A 15,710-nucleotide genomic window follows, 5' to 3' on the forward strand; every position below is an offset into this window, starting at 1 on the left:
CAAGCAGTCAACTGGGGTTTGAGATTTGGGGGTAACAAACATTTAAATTCTCAGACTGAAGATTTAAAGTTTTAAAATATCATATTTTTAAGATTCCTTTAATTATGCTGATTGCTATGATGGCTGAACGGTCCGATTCATTCTGCACATATCTTGGAAGCAAAAGACCAAACGCAAGCTTGATGGAGATGGAGATCTTTCAATGTGGTTTCCCACTGTCTCATTACATCACACATCAAGATTGAATATGAAATATGAGATGATATCTGAGGAGAATGATTTGAAAACATTTCAGCTCCAATAGATCTGCCATGTGTTCAGAAACACTACCGGTTTTTTTCCACAGCGAACGCCAAAATCAACACAAAATCAGAGTTCCCTGTAGTAGCTTTGTAATATCTAATCAGCCCAAATAAATCTAAATCAAATGTGTGGGGGTGTGCAGGCCTTTAAGGATTATTACAGATTGCAAAGTACCCAACAATAAGAGCTGTATTCAGTGCCACATACACATTCATCATAATTCCAATCCTTTAAATTCCAAGCTATCATATGAAATGAAAGATTTTACACACAGCAATACTACAGAAGATCGCAGATCCTATCCATGTTTACCCTCTGAGCTCCAGCCCTGTACAAAACTAAAATAACAATAGGAAATGTGCAGGTGACCGTAACATAAGCCCATAACGGTGAAAGTTAAGGCACGTGATAATTAACAATCAGTCTTGAGCTGCTCCAGTGGAAACAATGTCTAATGTGTTTCTGTAAAATGCAGCAATAATGCTAATCAGTCGGGGGAGTTAGAGCTGTAAAACTTTTACGGCTCCCTTCGCATCGTTGTTCCTGCTGAGTAGCTCATGAGGTAAACCACCAACACTCTTTAAAAGGACACAAAGAGATACTAAGTGAGAGGAGGAAAAGTAGATGTATTTCAGCTAAAAAAAAAAATGTATTTCAGCTAATAACATTTCAGCTAATAATATTTCAGTTAATAATAAATAGCCAAACCAAAACCCTATAACAATAGAAATAGTTTGTTATTCTGTGCTGCCTTTATTTCCAAAAAAAAAGTAATACAAACGTGATTTACAGTAGACTGCCATTACTACATTACTAGTATATGATACAAGTGTTTGCATTTAAATAATGTCTTTCTTTACAGAAAATCTTATCTGGAAAGTTAATCAAGTATTTTTGGTATCGTATTGTACAAAGTTAAAACTTGCTAGGGTGGCTGACTGGTATGAATGGTTAGATTGACAGCATGTTAATGAAGCTGAATATCCCACTTACAGGTCCATCATTATCCGTCTACACTGGTGCTACCAGACTGAAACAGCAGTATATTAGCCTAACACTGACAGAGATTCAGACCTTCCAGGTTCAGCTCTAAATGTTCTCATCCAGGTACACATGCACAATGTTTGGTCTTGCAAACATACAACTCTCAATTCTAGAATTAAGTTGATGTCAAGTTTACATCTACATCTACATACTGCATGTGCTGCCCGCTCTGCAGCGCCACAGAGCCGCTAGAGAATCAGCAGAGTTTCACTCTGGTGGCATTACGTGACCAGGTGTTATCAATCCACTTGATGAGGGCGGCTCCAACCAAACTGGTGCTTTACCCGTGAACATGCGTTTTCATTAAGAGAAAATTACTTTTCTTTTTCCCCCATTATGAGTTCAATGTGCACGCAGCACCAGCCTTATGTAGCCAGCCGGAAAGGAGACAGGTTCCAACAAGGCAAAGTCTCACGGGAGTAAAGAAAAACGAAAATAAATTAAGGTTAGCCTACTGTAGTTTTAAATTGTTTTCCATAAAAATAAAAATAAAACAGTGTATGCGGACTATATTTGAAGAATTTTAACAGCATTCATATAGAAACGATCTGACCCAAGCTTTTTGTTCCACATAACTGGTTGGTCACTGTAACCCGGCTCACTGTAAGCGGTTTGTACGGTGCTGAACGGCTGTTTGAATTACATGAACTTGGGAGGTGGGGCGGACACACCAACACATTCACACTCACAACACTCCCCCCAGAGTGCTTCATAACCCTGGAAACAGAGGCCTGGTTCATTTGCAGCCAGATTAAAAGATACTGAGGTGGAGCGGGTGGAAAAGATTATTCCTAGTAAGCAAAAAAAATAAATAAACTTAAGCCCTCCATTAACATGAAGAGAGCGTTATTTATGAAAGCTGCCTCGAGGCTCATTGGGATACACACTGAAGTCTAGTATGTTGTTAGCTATTACATTACAACTTTCACACCGACACACGGGCCCAAGCACCGTACATCACGCACAGCACATACTCTGGACTGGGAATTAGTCGCACAGCGTGGTTCTGGTTTTATATTTGCAAGGATTACAGTACAGTAAACGAGGAACGGAACCAAAATTTCAGATCGGCTTAAGGAATGTCTAAATCAAAGCCTCGTAAATCCAACCCAGTGCAGCCCGTATACTGCGACACTGTGCTCAGCTTACCAGCGAGTGGTCAAGGTTGCCAGGAAACACTGTGGGCTCACAGGGCGTTCACATTCGCACACAAACACGCACTGATGCAGACGCGTATTCATACAAACATTTCAACAGGAGCACGGGTACCTCTGTGCTGGTAGAAGCTTCAGCGGAGGAAAAAAAGGTCCCGTTGCAAGGATAACAGAGCACCGGGACCCCTGACCCCAATGGGAGTGTGAACCAACAGGAAATGTTACACGATAGGCAGGTTGTTAAAACACTGCTCTGCCGAGGCAACATGTCTGTCTGTAAATTACAAGTGACACTTTAACAGGATAACAAAAGGTTACCAGTAGCTCCTAATAACAGCAGCGATGACGGCATAAGAGTTATGACGACAAGAATTTGATCAAGTTCAAAACACCAAACATTTACTGGCCTTTCTGACGTGAAGTTTTTCTGCTTTTCATTCCACTGAAAGCAGAGGCTGAAAACTTTTGGATTAACAAATCCTACCTCAATGTCCACTTATTAGAAGTTTCCAGGGCTTTCCACAGCATTCTTATGGTCTTCATCGTTGGATGGAATTCAATACTTAAGTTTTCGAGCTGACAAAATGAGAAATTGGTACGTTTGACTTTGAGCTCTGGTTACTTGGGGATGGTAGAAACAATTCAATATTTAACGGATTCATTGATTGAATGAAAACAATGCTAAATGAAACAATACAATACCTCCTGGCATAATCATTTTGGACTATTGTAATTCCAAATTGAAGACATTCTGATGTTTCTTTGTTGCTTTTGCCTTGATTTACGAGTAGATGACCCACTATGGACTGGGAATAATTTATGGTCATTGCTTATTAGCCCATTTTAGAGCCCACTGTATCATTTCAAAGGGCATAGCTCCTCTTGATGTCCACCTTGCATACCTAAAGCTAGGTACGGTTGTTTCAGACATCCCTGGGACATTGTTCTGTACCAGTGGAGTCCACCAGCAGCCGGCCAAGGTCCTGAACTTTTAACACGCCTGTCCAACATTGGTCTTTGGCTTTTCCATAGCAACCCCCCCTTTTCCCAGGATAGAGGGTCCCTCCCCCAAGGGCGTTTAAAGGGAGTATGGGGAGGGGTGAGTCGATTTAGGGGGAGCTGTCTTGAGAAAAAGGGCGTTTCTAGGGAAACCAAGCGCTCACTGTTCTCCAAGAGCTTTCATGGTTGCCACTTGGCAACAGTCAGCTGTCGGTATTTCAAAATGCTGCTCTTCACGCTCGCCTGCGTGCCACAAAAAAAGCCACACACACTCACAAGAAGTGTGGGGAAAAAAAAAAAAAACGTGGCTAGCCACCACAGCAGATGCCTCTTGTATTGTTGCCTCTAGAGTCAAACGCCAAAGCTAGCTTGCCTGACGTCATGTAAATGATATTCAATTTCAAGCGCGCTTCTTAGTCCATTCATTTCAAATCATAATCCCGGATGAATGGCCACCTGTCTGAATGCGGCCATGTGGTGCAAAGAACAATTCAGCCAGCGCCAAAAGGGATTTCACACATATTACCAGTCCCTGAACCTGCCCACATATCTTCCAAGTTTCAAAATCAACATGCTCCAACAAACTCTTGAGTGAATTTCAAGGTAACTTCACAAAGTTTTACTTTCAAAAGAGTTGTTTGGATGCTGAAGCCTGGACGCTCAGTGTTGTCTCCCAGATGGTGGACACTCCCATTTCAGCCACACCCACTCACCTGTCCTTCCTCTGAGGACACAGAGAAGGAGTCTGCAGTAAACACCAGCTGTTCTCCAACTGACAGACAGGGGGAGGAGACACTCTCATCCTGATCTCCCTCTCCTCCCCCCTTCCCCCTCTCTCCTCGAGGTATGTCCTCACCTCTCTAACCCCCACTTTTTTCCTCACAAACCCTCTGTGGTTGGCTGGTCTTTTCAGCCTCCTCTTCAACAAAAGAAACAAAAGGAGGCAGGGCCACTTTCCCTCTTTCCCCCCCTGCAGAGAGAAGAGGAAGGGGGTTCAAGACCTGCAGACCACCCCTTCCAAAGCTGCAGAGACCCAGCACAGCAAAAAGTGTACACAAGCAACACATGCAAAGAACATGCCTACGGCATTCTAGCATTTTGCAGCATCTCTGTGGAAAACAACAAACCTCGGCTCGTTTTGTCTACTCCAATCCGTTTTCTGAAAAACTAAGGCATGCCCAGTCCAACCAAAGTGAATGAAAAAAACGTGGGCAAGAATTCATCTGTGTGGTGTGTTCATGGACTTTCAATGCGCTGGGAACTAGTTGGAGTGAGGCTGTTATTGTGGGGTGGGGCTTCATTGCCAGCTTTTCCCATGTAGACATTTTCCAGTATGGTGCTTTGCGATGAGGTCACACAGTCCCTACTTAACATGTAGCCCCTGTTACGTGTTCTGCTTTCAATTCCATTGCTCTTCGTCCACTTTAGGTTGGTATCGTTTAAAAAATGGTGATGCCAGTAGCAAAACCGGTACCCTTAAAGTGATACTGATACCAACAGAGTACTTCATTTAATTCCCATCATGTGAATGGAAGCTGTGTGTGTGTGTGTGTCCCATCGGTTGGCAAATTGACACCACACTGCACAGCACTCATACAGTGTTTACAGATGATGACGCCGTCCTGAGACCCACGGTGGCGGGGACGCAGTGTTTCGCGAAAGCGGGGCACCCATCCTCCAGTTGCCTTTTTGAGCGACAGTGCACCTGTGTAGCTTTTGTGTAGCAACCTAACTGTGTCCAACAAGCCAAGTGCAGAATCTACTTACAGTATCTAATCCTTTGTCTGCATTATCTGGGTTTAAAATTAGGGTCCATTCGGATTAGATTTAGATCAGGCTCTGCTTTAAGACAGTACAGGGGAATACAGCTTAGTTTAAGGGTAGAGGAACTGATGGCTTCCAGTGAAGGACCTCATACGTACAGAAGAACAACGGTGTGGGCATGTTTGTGTGTGTTCAGTGCTCCCTCCACCCTCACCTACCCCAGGTGGAGGTGTCATCTTCTCATGGCGAGCGCTGTGACAAAGCTCTTCCTATCCGTGTCACCCTATCTCACCAGCCGGGCCCCTTTCTCTAAGGGCCTTCTACAAACAGGCTGCTTGAGCCCCGCAGACGGATGGGAAATGATACAGGAGCATGGGTATGCATGAATGCAGGCACAGGGGAATACTGAGAAAACGAGAGCTGCGGAGAGTGTCAAGTGTTGAGCTCCGAGCGACGAATTGTGGAAAGGAAGGGCGGGGTGGAATTGCCTGAGTTTTGCAAGAGAGGGTGATGTGTGGAGGTTGAAGAGGGAGAGAGAGTGAGACAGAGACGTGAGGACATACGGCTTTCTGTTTATCTGTACTCTACACAGAGGACTCCAGTGTATTCTACTCAGGGCCTCTGCACTTATGAACGTGGTCACACATGTTCACCGATGCATGAGTTTTCCTCATGCCGGCTATTGCGGCCACGTGGATTTTGTAGTATCATGTGGGCGGATATGTTTCCGTTGCTATAAGAAGTAGGCTTGATAAAGTCATATATCAGACCATGAGGAAAGTTAGCATGCTCCATTATATGGTGTAAACAAATTGAATGTTTTATGAGGTTTGTACAAAGTGTTTTCTTTAGCTTCAACTCTGTGTTAGCGAGGAACAGAAGTGAGTTTTTGGCTGGGTGATTCGTGTTTTTTTAACAAACACACTCCTTGGGAGTCATACCTAAATTCTCTCCTTACATTTGCACTCAGGATTGCACCCCTGTGGACTTTTAATCAAAGAACTGGATATTTTCTAACACAGCTGTGCATCGTTTGTTCTGATCAGTTGCATAAAGCCCAAATCATACTTTCCAAATCAGTGCAGCCGCAAATCAACAAGGGCCGTTGTTACACTTTTCTTGTCATGTGACTTTTGTTATCGGATTCACCAGATCAGAACTCAGCTGTGTCCATGTGTGTGTCAACACTTGACACTTCGATGACCTGCCTGATCAGATTGTGATGGATATATTTCATGGTCAAAGGAGCAGCTGTGAAACAGTGGATAAGCATTTAATTTCCTATGAATCCTTCACAATAAAAGCTCACAATATTTTTGCTCCTGACTCTCCCTCCCTTCAGTACTAGTAAACGAGTTTTACTGAAGAACAGCTGCTAACAAAACTCTGCTAGTTAGGTGATAAACACTTTTAATGACTATACATTATTCAAAATAAAAGTCCCCCCTTATTTTGTTATCTAAATGCTTTTATTTTAAAGTAGCAATATCGGAAAAGTTGTTGGGTTTTTATCAGCAGTAAGTGTAAGCAAGGCCTAACATGTTTGTAAGGTAATATGAACAGAACCACCTCCACCTCCATTTTTGGACTATTATCTGTATGCTGAAAATAATTAACACTTTTACTTTCTGGACACTCCTTCCTCTCAGTTTCCTCGTTCACCACACCAAGATGTTTCAAATACTACATCCCTGTTTCCTCGAACACTTTCCAGTTACTTCTATTGTGTCTCAAGTGGCTGCATCACATGTAGAACTGGACCCTGAGCCAAACTTCTCAAGTGCTTAATGTTGTGTTAACGCAAACAGCAAAAGAAAGAATTTATCTAAATAGGTTTTGACAAACAATCTTGAGATTTGAGTTTTAGAGATCACGTTCAGTTAAATGTTTGATATACAAATCCCAGTCCAGTTCAAACTCTGGTAAACCCTCACATCACGTGTACTCCTGCTTCAACACTGACCTTCGGCAAACACACCGGCTTCATTCACAACGGAACACACACACACACACGACATGAGCTGCATGTGGTGGAGGCATGCAGCGTACCCTGAACAGTTAATAATTCACACTCGCACAGAGCACTTCACTTGCTGCTTCAAAGGGATTTCAACACTCAAATGTATTTTACAATCCACAGCGCTGCGTTTATCTGGGTCCCCATTTACATATCTGAATACTGAACAGGCTACCCGGTCTAATTAAACCCTCAGAGAATCCTGAGGAGTGTTAGCACTCTTCTCGTTATCAAAGAAAATCCTCAACCCCCTCCCGAAAATAAATGAAGGCTTTGCTGATTCAGATAGCGGACACAGAAGGACCGGAGCTTCATCCTGTCCGGCTTGGAGCTTAGAGTTCCAATGTTCACCGTAAGCACGATGCAGGGAGATCTGAGTTACCAGGCACCTCCTCATACCAGCCTACCCAGTAGCACAGACAGACGGGAAACCATCATGTATTCATAGTGCTGGTTCTGGGGGATTTCTTTCAAATACGCCTGAAACTCTAGATCAATATGCAAAACACTAAATCACCCCCTCTGGGTTGTCTTTTTACTTTTATCTTCATAATAATTATGTCACTGAACATTACTAAACACAGAACAAATGTACAGGACACTACAGAGCATGAATTATATTTAAGGATTAAACACTTTCAACATAAATCATAATAAATGACAATAAGAGACAGTATGAGAAGCGTACTGTACTGTCCCCAGATGAGGCTATATTTAAAGCTTGCTGTCTTGAAGTGTCCTACAGCGTGCTGGTGGTATCTAGCAGGGCGGGGGGGCACCTCGTATCAGATTCTGTGCCCGTCTTTTATCCTTCTGCTCGAGGGGTTTGCACCACCAGCATATTGTCCCTAATCTTGGTGCATCTGTTGGCCCACGGAGCTCCATTAAACAGCCAGACCACTCTGATAAGGTTACTGACTTAATGCTCAGTGACATAATTAAATTGAGTATTTAATCTGGCCATGGGAGAAGAGGAGCCCTCGACCCCCCGCCGGGCGAGCACAGCGCTCACATGTCGAGTCCCATCTGACTTCCAGATAACTCGTACTTTGACCCCCTTTGGGGTGATCGCGTTATCCAACGGGCGATGTCAAAATTGGATTGCAGAGAATGTTCATTGTATAGATTTCCCATCAGCTGACCTCACCTGGTTGTTTCTGGTCCAAATTATCCTTTCAGGAAATGGAATGAATTGAGATTCTAAGATAGTAAGGTGTAAACGCTAGGGTATTCATTGATAAGTTGATGGAACTAGTTTTTGTGTATCTGGTGAGTGAATCTGGTCGTCGTTTGCTTTGTTGAAGTTGACAGAAGTAATAAAGTTTACCATCTTGGCTAGGACTACGGGAGCCTCTGTGGTGTTTCATAATTAAAGCACGCAACTCAATTCGTCTGGACAACTTCACTGGTTGGTGTCATAGTGCGAGGGCCAGAGAAATCTACCTCCATCCGGGGAAAAAAAAAAAATGCTTTTTCACCACATGATATGAAAAAAGAAAAAAAAAAACTGGTGTGTAAAGGCCTTTATAGATGTTGGGATAAGCAGCACAGTTTAGAACAGTCTCATCCAAAGCATTCATGGTGTTGCACTTGGTTGTATACAAAATACGACAGTTGAAGAATGGCGCAATGGTCTGAGAGACCTTTTCAAAAAAAGTCGCAAAAATTGACAGATGCAGCCTCCACAATTATGACGTCAGACAGTTCCAGACGCTGTTTGATGAACAGACAAGCATTTTATAAGAAATAAACTGATGGTCTAACACAGATATTTCTTCTTCATAATAGAGTCGGTGGTTATATTCGTCATCTCTATTTCTTATCTGATGGAATAGCTTGGGAAACCCCCTCGCCCAACACCTGTCTCATGTCAGAATTGGGGGGGGGGCGCGGCACTTCACTTTGTGACCGGCGGGTTGTAGGGAGGTGAGGAAGGAGCGAGGGCCGGAAGGTTCTCCCTTAAACCCTCCTTCTCCATTCTTTACATAACTATTTCTGTCATTTATCACAACCAAACGCAAAAGTTATCCCCATGTTTAAACAACAACACTTTTGATTTTCAACGAGGTCGGATACCAAGCAAAACCTGAACCTAGTACTCTCTTTATCACATCCGACTTGGCACCTTGCAATGACAGCTCTGTCCCGGCTGCAATGTCCACACACACTTAATCAACACTCCAGCTGATGACCGTCCCCAGCCAGTCACGTTTCATCAAAACCCCCAGTCTGTCCTTGACGTCTCGCCACCTCTTCATTACCAGACTAACAGCACGAATGACACAACGGCTGCTGAGCGGGATAAATCTCAGGAGTGTCCCCTCGTCCTCCCAGACAACGCTCGCCCTCACTTCAGCTGATGACGACAGATGACTCCAGTTTGTATTGAGGATGTTTGTTTGTGTGTGGGGGGGGGGGATGAAAGGTTTTGACACTGCGTGCTTCCTGCAGTCCCTCCAGCTGCCCCGGCACGGAAAACAAGAGCAATCGACACCCAACCCCCCTTCACCTTTTGACCTTTGGCACCTCGACTGTGGCAGAAAATTTGTGAAGGGGAATCTTGTTTATTGGAGAGGCACTTTGCCACCTCTGCTGTCTCAAATCCCGTCTGTTCCGCTCAATGCTGACGTGGCTAAAGGTGGGTGATGTTTACTTGTCAAGTAAACTTTTTTTTTTTTGTTACATATTGAGAAATCACAAAATGTAAGTGTTTATAACTTTAAAAGTCTTCTGCTTTAAGGGGAAAATCTGCCAAATTTTATGTGGATGTCCTATTGGAGTAGGTAATTGAAGCAATATATACCTCTGTGCGTGCGTTATTGACCCAGAAAGCTGAGTTCTCCTGCTCGCGGAGCAGTGCAGATTGGCATACATGTACCAGGATGCATTGGGTGGAACTTGAGACGCCTGCAGGGTCCCCCGGCTGTATCCTCTTGCCTCGTCATCTTTCTGCCACTTTTCTCCGACCGTATCTTGTGGGTCCAATAAATATGTCAGAGTATTCGGATCCCCCAAAACACTGTAAATCGTATCCTCCTCCTAGCACCGAGAGCTTGGCCCCCTTGCTACCAAGAAATATCCAAGCTTTAACGATCTGTAGTTCTTCCTCTCCTCCAACTACATCACTGTCATTTTAAATGATCGCACTGGTTGCAGGAAGAACAACAGATTTTGCAACCAGACATCCACATGAAAAGGTGGCAAATTTGCCCTTTAAGTTTGGCGTATCTTTTTACTCCTCTGTTACTCAACAGACACAACGCCAGAGAAAAAAACATATCCACTGGTCCTGAAACTCTTTTTTCTCTTTAGAGTTTTCCAAACCAAAATGATTGAAACATCAAATAGTCCCCTGCATGATCTGGCACCCTTTAAAATTCTATTTATTTCCATCTCAGGTCAGCGCAGGTCAAGCCTTTAAAAAGGACAAATGTGCTCGCCATAATGCCAGCATTCATTCACAGGGCCAAAGGTCATTTTACCAGACAACTCTGGGTCCTGGTGTCTAACTTTATCCAGATACAAGTACAAGAACGTGCTGGCTACTGGTACTCGGAGACACCACTTAAACATGCTCTCTAAATGCATACACTCATAATCTGACACTCAGCACAACTTAAACTAGAAGAAGCCATGGAAAGCTTTACTGATATTTGTTACACTGGACTATTTTCCACTTAGCTGCAGCCTAGAGCTCCAACACAAAATAAACCATGTAACAATGCTTCAAACATGTTAGTGCAGTTAAACATGCTCTATTCTGCTTTGAATTGTAAAGTTAGTTGATATGAGACATGTTTATACATGTCTCATATCACTGGAAACAGAAAGTAAAAGTGAGAAACCTGAATATGAGCATCCATCTAGAAGTGAAGACAATCACGCCCTAGCAGGCACAATGTCTGGGCACACCCTAGTATTCCTAATGCTAACAACAATCTAAAATAAATGAGCAATCATCATCATCATCATCATCATCATCGTGGGGAGGGGATATTCCATCTCATTTCCCAGATTACACTAAACCACCAATTCTGTTATTAGGCAAAAGGGGCAGATGGCTGGTTTAAGAAGGCACTAAACGGTGAGAGGAGTTCACCCATGGGACACAAACACACAAAAGGTCACACACTCTCACTGGCAGCCCCTGTGATGGACCGCCAACTATGACACTTGTAACCAAGCGTGATCATCATACAATACAAGACTTGCATCTGACCCTTTGACCTTAAAGAGCTCCACAGCCTTGCAGTTTATGCAGTTCAAAAAATATGAAGGTGGCATTTGTGACGGGAGGATTAGTAAATAGCTTTCCTGAAGGAACAACCATCCTTGTTTGCCATACAGCTTTCCACCCATACCAGTCCTGCTAAATGGAAGTTATTTTTTACGCACAATTATAATCATCAACTCATTTTCTGAGGGTCATTGTGTTTAAACATACACACATTCCGTGAATGGAAAAATCAATGAAAAAGATGACCATTTTTTTGTATGTATCCATAAAGGGAATTACTGATCGATATATAAAATGCAAGCTATGTTGTACGACTTAGCAGGACTCTTTGGTCAATTAGGCACAAACATGACGCAGAAATAATGTACTTTACATTTACAAAAATCTGGCTGACCCACACAATTCTCATTTACCCACAGTGTAAATCATGGTGGGTAAATTAAAAAAAAATTAATTTTTTTTTTTTTATAAAATTCAAATTTTTGTTTGTGATGTAACGTAAAGTGAAGTAACGTCAAAATACTTGGCGTTAGAAATACCCCGGAGTCAAAGTGGCCTCCACAGTGATGGTGACCCAGAGGCTTGTGGGTAAACGTGGACTGTAAATGAAATCACTGCCAGTGCTGGCAGCTTTTTCGTCCCTTTTTAAATGACCGTTAAATGGCGGTCACACACACACACACACACACACACACAGTAATGAATATTGGTGAGAGCGAACGGTCGTGCGGCGGGGCGACGACGTCTCGAGGATGTGTGTTGGATAAGTTAACTAACTCGAGTTGAAGCGCTTTAGGAGGCTAACCTGGTTTTAGACAACGTACCTGGTTAACAAGCCTAAACAAAAAAAAGAAAGAAAGAAAGTAGAGTCGGCATGGGTTAAAGCATGCGCACTTTATCGGGAAAAGTTGTTCCACGTAAAGTCGCGACTTCATTGATATCGCTGTTTACGCGAAAAGGTGGCTCTGTCATTTCGAGAGAAACAAGTGGGGGGGGGACAAACAAAAAAACACATACTCAGATGTGATCTTACTTTATAAAATAAAAACAGTAGGTTGTTTAAGAGAGGCGGACTAACGTTACACCGCCCGGACTGCACTCACCTTGCCCCGTGGACAACTCTTCAGTCACTTGCTCAAAACGCTGCTTTACTCCTCGTTTCAGCCAAACCAGAAACACGTTTTCGCCGGTTTCATTGAGTATCCGATTTTTCCTGCGACCGGTGCTAGAAAAACGTCACGCAGACGAGTCCGCCAAGTCAGATAACGTTATTTCTCGTGGTTACGAGATCACAAATTCCATTGTCGTTAAGTCCAGACTTGCGAATGTCCTCTCCGGCATCCAACTTTCAATAGTTTACACACCTAACGCTCACTCAGTGAGAGAGAAAAAAAAAATAGCGCACTTAGTCCATGCAGTAAAAAAAGTACTGCTCTGTAGTGTTCCTTTCTTCTGGCTGGTTTTTACTCGGCAGGTTTCTTCCCCCACATGCAGCCGGTGAGTGGTGGTGGTGGGAATGGTTCGGTGCTGCGCTGAGCGCCCAGCTTTCCAAGAGCTTTGGCAAAGAGAGAGATATTATGCTGCCTTCAAGTGCTCCTCGTATTTTCTATAACCATGCCCAAAAGTGAAGTAGGCAACGATGCCCCCTATGAGATAAACTAGTCTAATTTATGGTGGCCAGTCTTGAATCACCACAGCTATTTACTGGAATATAACAAGGACCATACCTATTCTGTTCCGGTCCGGTAAACAGGAGCATTTACTGAAATCATGACAGGTCAAATGTAGGCTTCCACTGTGGTGTAGCCAGTGTGTGCTCCCAATATTTCCCCCAGCATGTGAAGGCAGCATGTGCTACCGGGGTAAATGACTGGTACGGGACTGACCCCTGCTGGCCAACTGGGGATTTGCATCCCATACAGCTGTCGCGGTTTGATCCCTATAGTTTGTCACTTCACAGACCTCCCTTTAAACAAACAGGCTTACACACTAATTCATTTATTCAGATATCAAGTTGATGACTGTCTGGAAGGGTGGAATCTTTGATTAAAATCAATGAATGCATTGACATTAACTTATCTCTCTCAATCAACCCTGGGGATGCATGACCCCACTTTAAATACCACTGCTTTTGAGTGTCTGTGCTCTATAAGTCAGCTGTTACATGGAATGAAAGAGATGAATGAATACATATTTTCCTTGCTATCAAACAATCCCCAGTCTTCAGCTATAATGCAGCATGAAGCAAGAATGGATTAGGCATTAAGCTGGTATGATTGGAACTGAGGCTGCAAATATTTCCTTTGTTCCATGATGTTGTCCATCCGCTCCTCCATTTACAGAAGACGTGTCTCGCTCTGAGACTCCAGATGCATATCAACGGGGATCACACAGGGTACACAAAACCTGCCGCACACACTTGTCATCTTTAAGGCGGGTCTCTGTATCTTTGTCCTTTCTTGTTAAAAGAACCCTTTTATCTCCACTCTCGTGATTCTCCTTTAATGAGGACTGGAGCTATATAAGCAACACACACTTCAAAGATCACTCAGCCCCCGTTATATATATATATATATATATATATATTATTTATAGAACTTTTTTTATATTTAATATTTAGAAATCTTATTTTAGCATAATTATGTCAGAAATAAATAGCAAAAATATATACCGTCATATATCCTTATATACACAATATGAAGTAATATTTGTTATATTGAGTTATTGTCAAATATTTCATATGATGTATCTGAATTTATTGAACATATGCTGGCTCTTTATAGGTAAGGCTTCATGCCATTAAACTCTAATTTGCATGTTATACAATAGAGACTACATTGAAGATATCTCTGAATTCTTTTGGATTTGAGAGAGAGAGAGAGAGGGAGTGAGACACAGAGAGGCAACGCGACAACAGTAATAGCACAACAGGTTTAAATCGAAATAAAATACAAGTTGGACTAATAACAAATAGTAGCGGTGAATATAATATAATGCTCATAAAAATAATAGAAGTAATAGCAGAAATAGTCATAGAGATATGACTATGACTACTACTGCTACTAATAACAGGGGCAGTGGATACAGTAGTGGGACATGAATGAACACGGATGGAGAGGGAGAAGAGGAGAGAGGAGCTCAGTGTATCACAGGAGTCCCCCAGCAGTTTAGGCCTATAACAGCATAACTATGGGCTGCTCCAAGGCAAACCTGAGCCAGCCCTAACTATAAACCTGAGTCAGCCCCAATTATAAGCAGTATCAAAGAGGAAAGTCAAGTCGACTCTTAAATGTGCGTTTAACATTGATTAACATATATATGAGGTCTGGTATACTCCGGAAAACGTAACACAAGTGAAGCAAAGAATATAACCCAATGAGTAGATGCTCCCCGAATCCTATTGTCAGAAAACCAAAGGAAAAAGAAGGAGAGGACACCATGTTTGACTGACCGGTGAGCTCGAGATAAGGAATTACGCCAGTGCACAAATAACACAGAAATGAGCTGATAATACGACAGACCTTTAGATAATGTCAGAAGCACCACTGAAATGTGTTACATGTAAGATTTTAGCATTTCTATTGCCTCCATACGGCTCTCAACACAGCGAAAGCTAAATACAAAGCACTGTATGTAACCTTTTTTTAAGTTGATGGTACCAACATAGCCAGTAATTCTATAGGGGCCCCTGTCCGTGTGGATGGCTGTTTGTGTGTACGTTTCTCAGCACAGGCATGTATTCACAGCACGGTGACAGAGAAGTGAGTTTGAGAAGTGGAAAAGCTGAGTGTGAATGGAAAGGCCTGTCCCTGTGAAAAACACTGAGCCATTCATCCCCAAAGTTCATACACACACACACACACACGCTCACACACACACAGCTCTGGGCCACTCTGAGAAGTAACTTGTCTATAAAGAGGGGAGAGGAGCTGGGCAGGCTGGGATGAGGGGTTGGAGGGGTGGAAGGCTGGCTCTTAGGCTGGGGGGGAGGTGTGGGTAGGAGTGAAGCAGAGGACAACCTCCCCCCTCCCACTATGTTTATTATCAGATACCCAAACAGTGACAGACTCTCCAGTCCAATGCTCTGAAGCTCTTGTGTTCCATAACACATGACTGATGGAAATAAAGACTCACCCTTCAGAAACCCCTCTCTCACTTTTCTTACATCCATGAAGGTTCATGAAGAACATTT

General features: G+C 43.0%; 1 protein-coding gene across 2 annotated transcripts in view; it reads right to left on the reverse strand.

The window, feature by feature from the left end:
* The window catches only part of plxnb1b (plexin b1b), a 97,211-nt gene extending 83,923 nt beyond the window's left edge, over window positions 1-13,288 (reverse strand). For both annotated transcript variants that reach the window (XM_054617919.1, XM_054617918.1), the window contains exon 1: window positions 12,622-13,288. The gene's annotated coding sequence lies outside the window, so the exon portion shown is untranslated. The remainder of the gene's footprint in view (window positions 1-12,621) is intronic.
* Window positions 13,289-15,710: the final 2,422 nt, after the last annotated feature.

This window comes from Anoplopoma fimbria, chromosome 17 (assembly GCF_027596085.1).
Source record: "Anoplopoma fimbria isolate UVic2021 breed Golden Eagle Sablefish chromosome 17, Afim_UVic_2022, whole genome shotgun sequence".
NCBI classification, from domain to species: Eukaryota; Metazoa; Chordata; class Actinopteri; order Perciformes; family Anoplopomatidae; genus Anoplopoma; species Anoplopoma fimbria.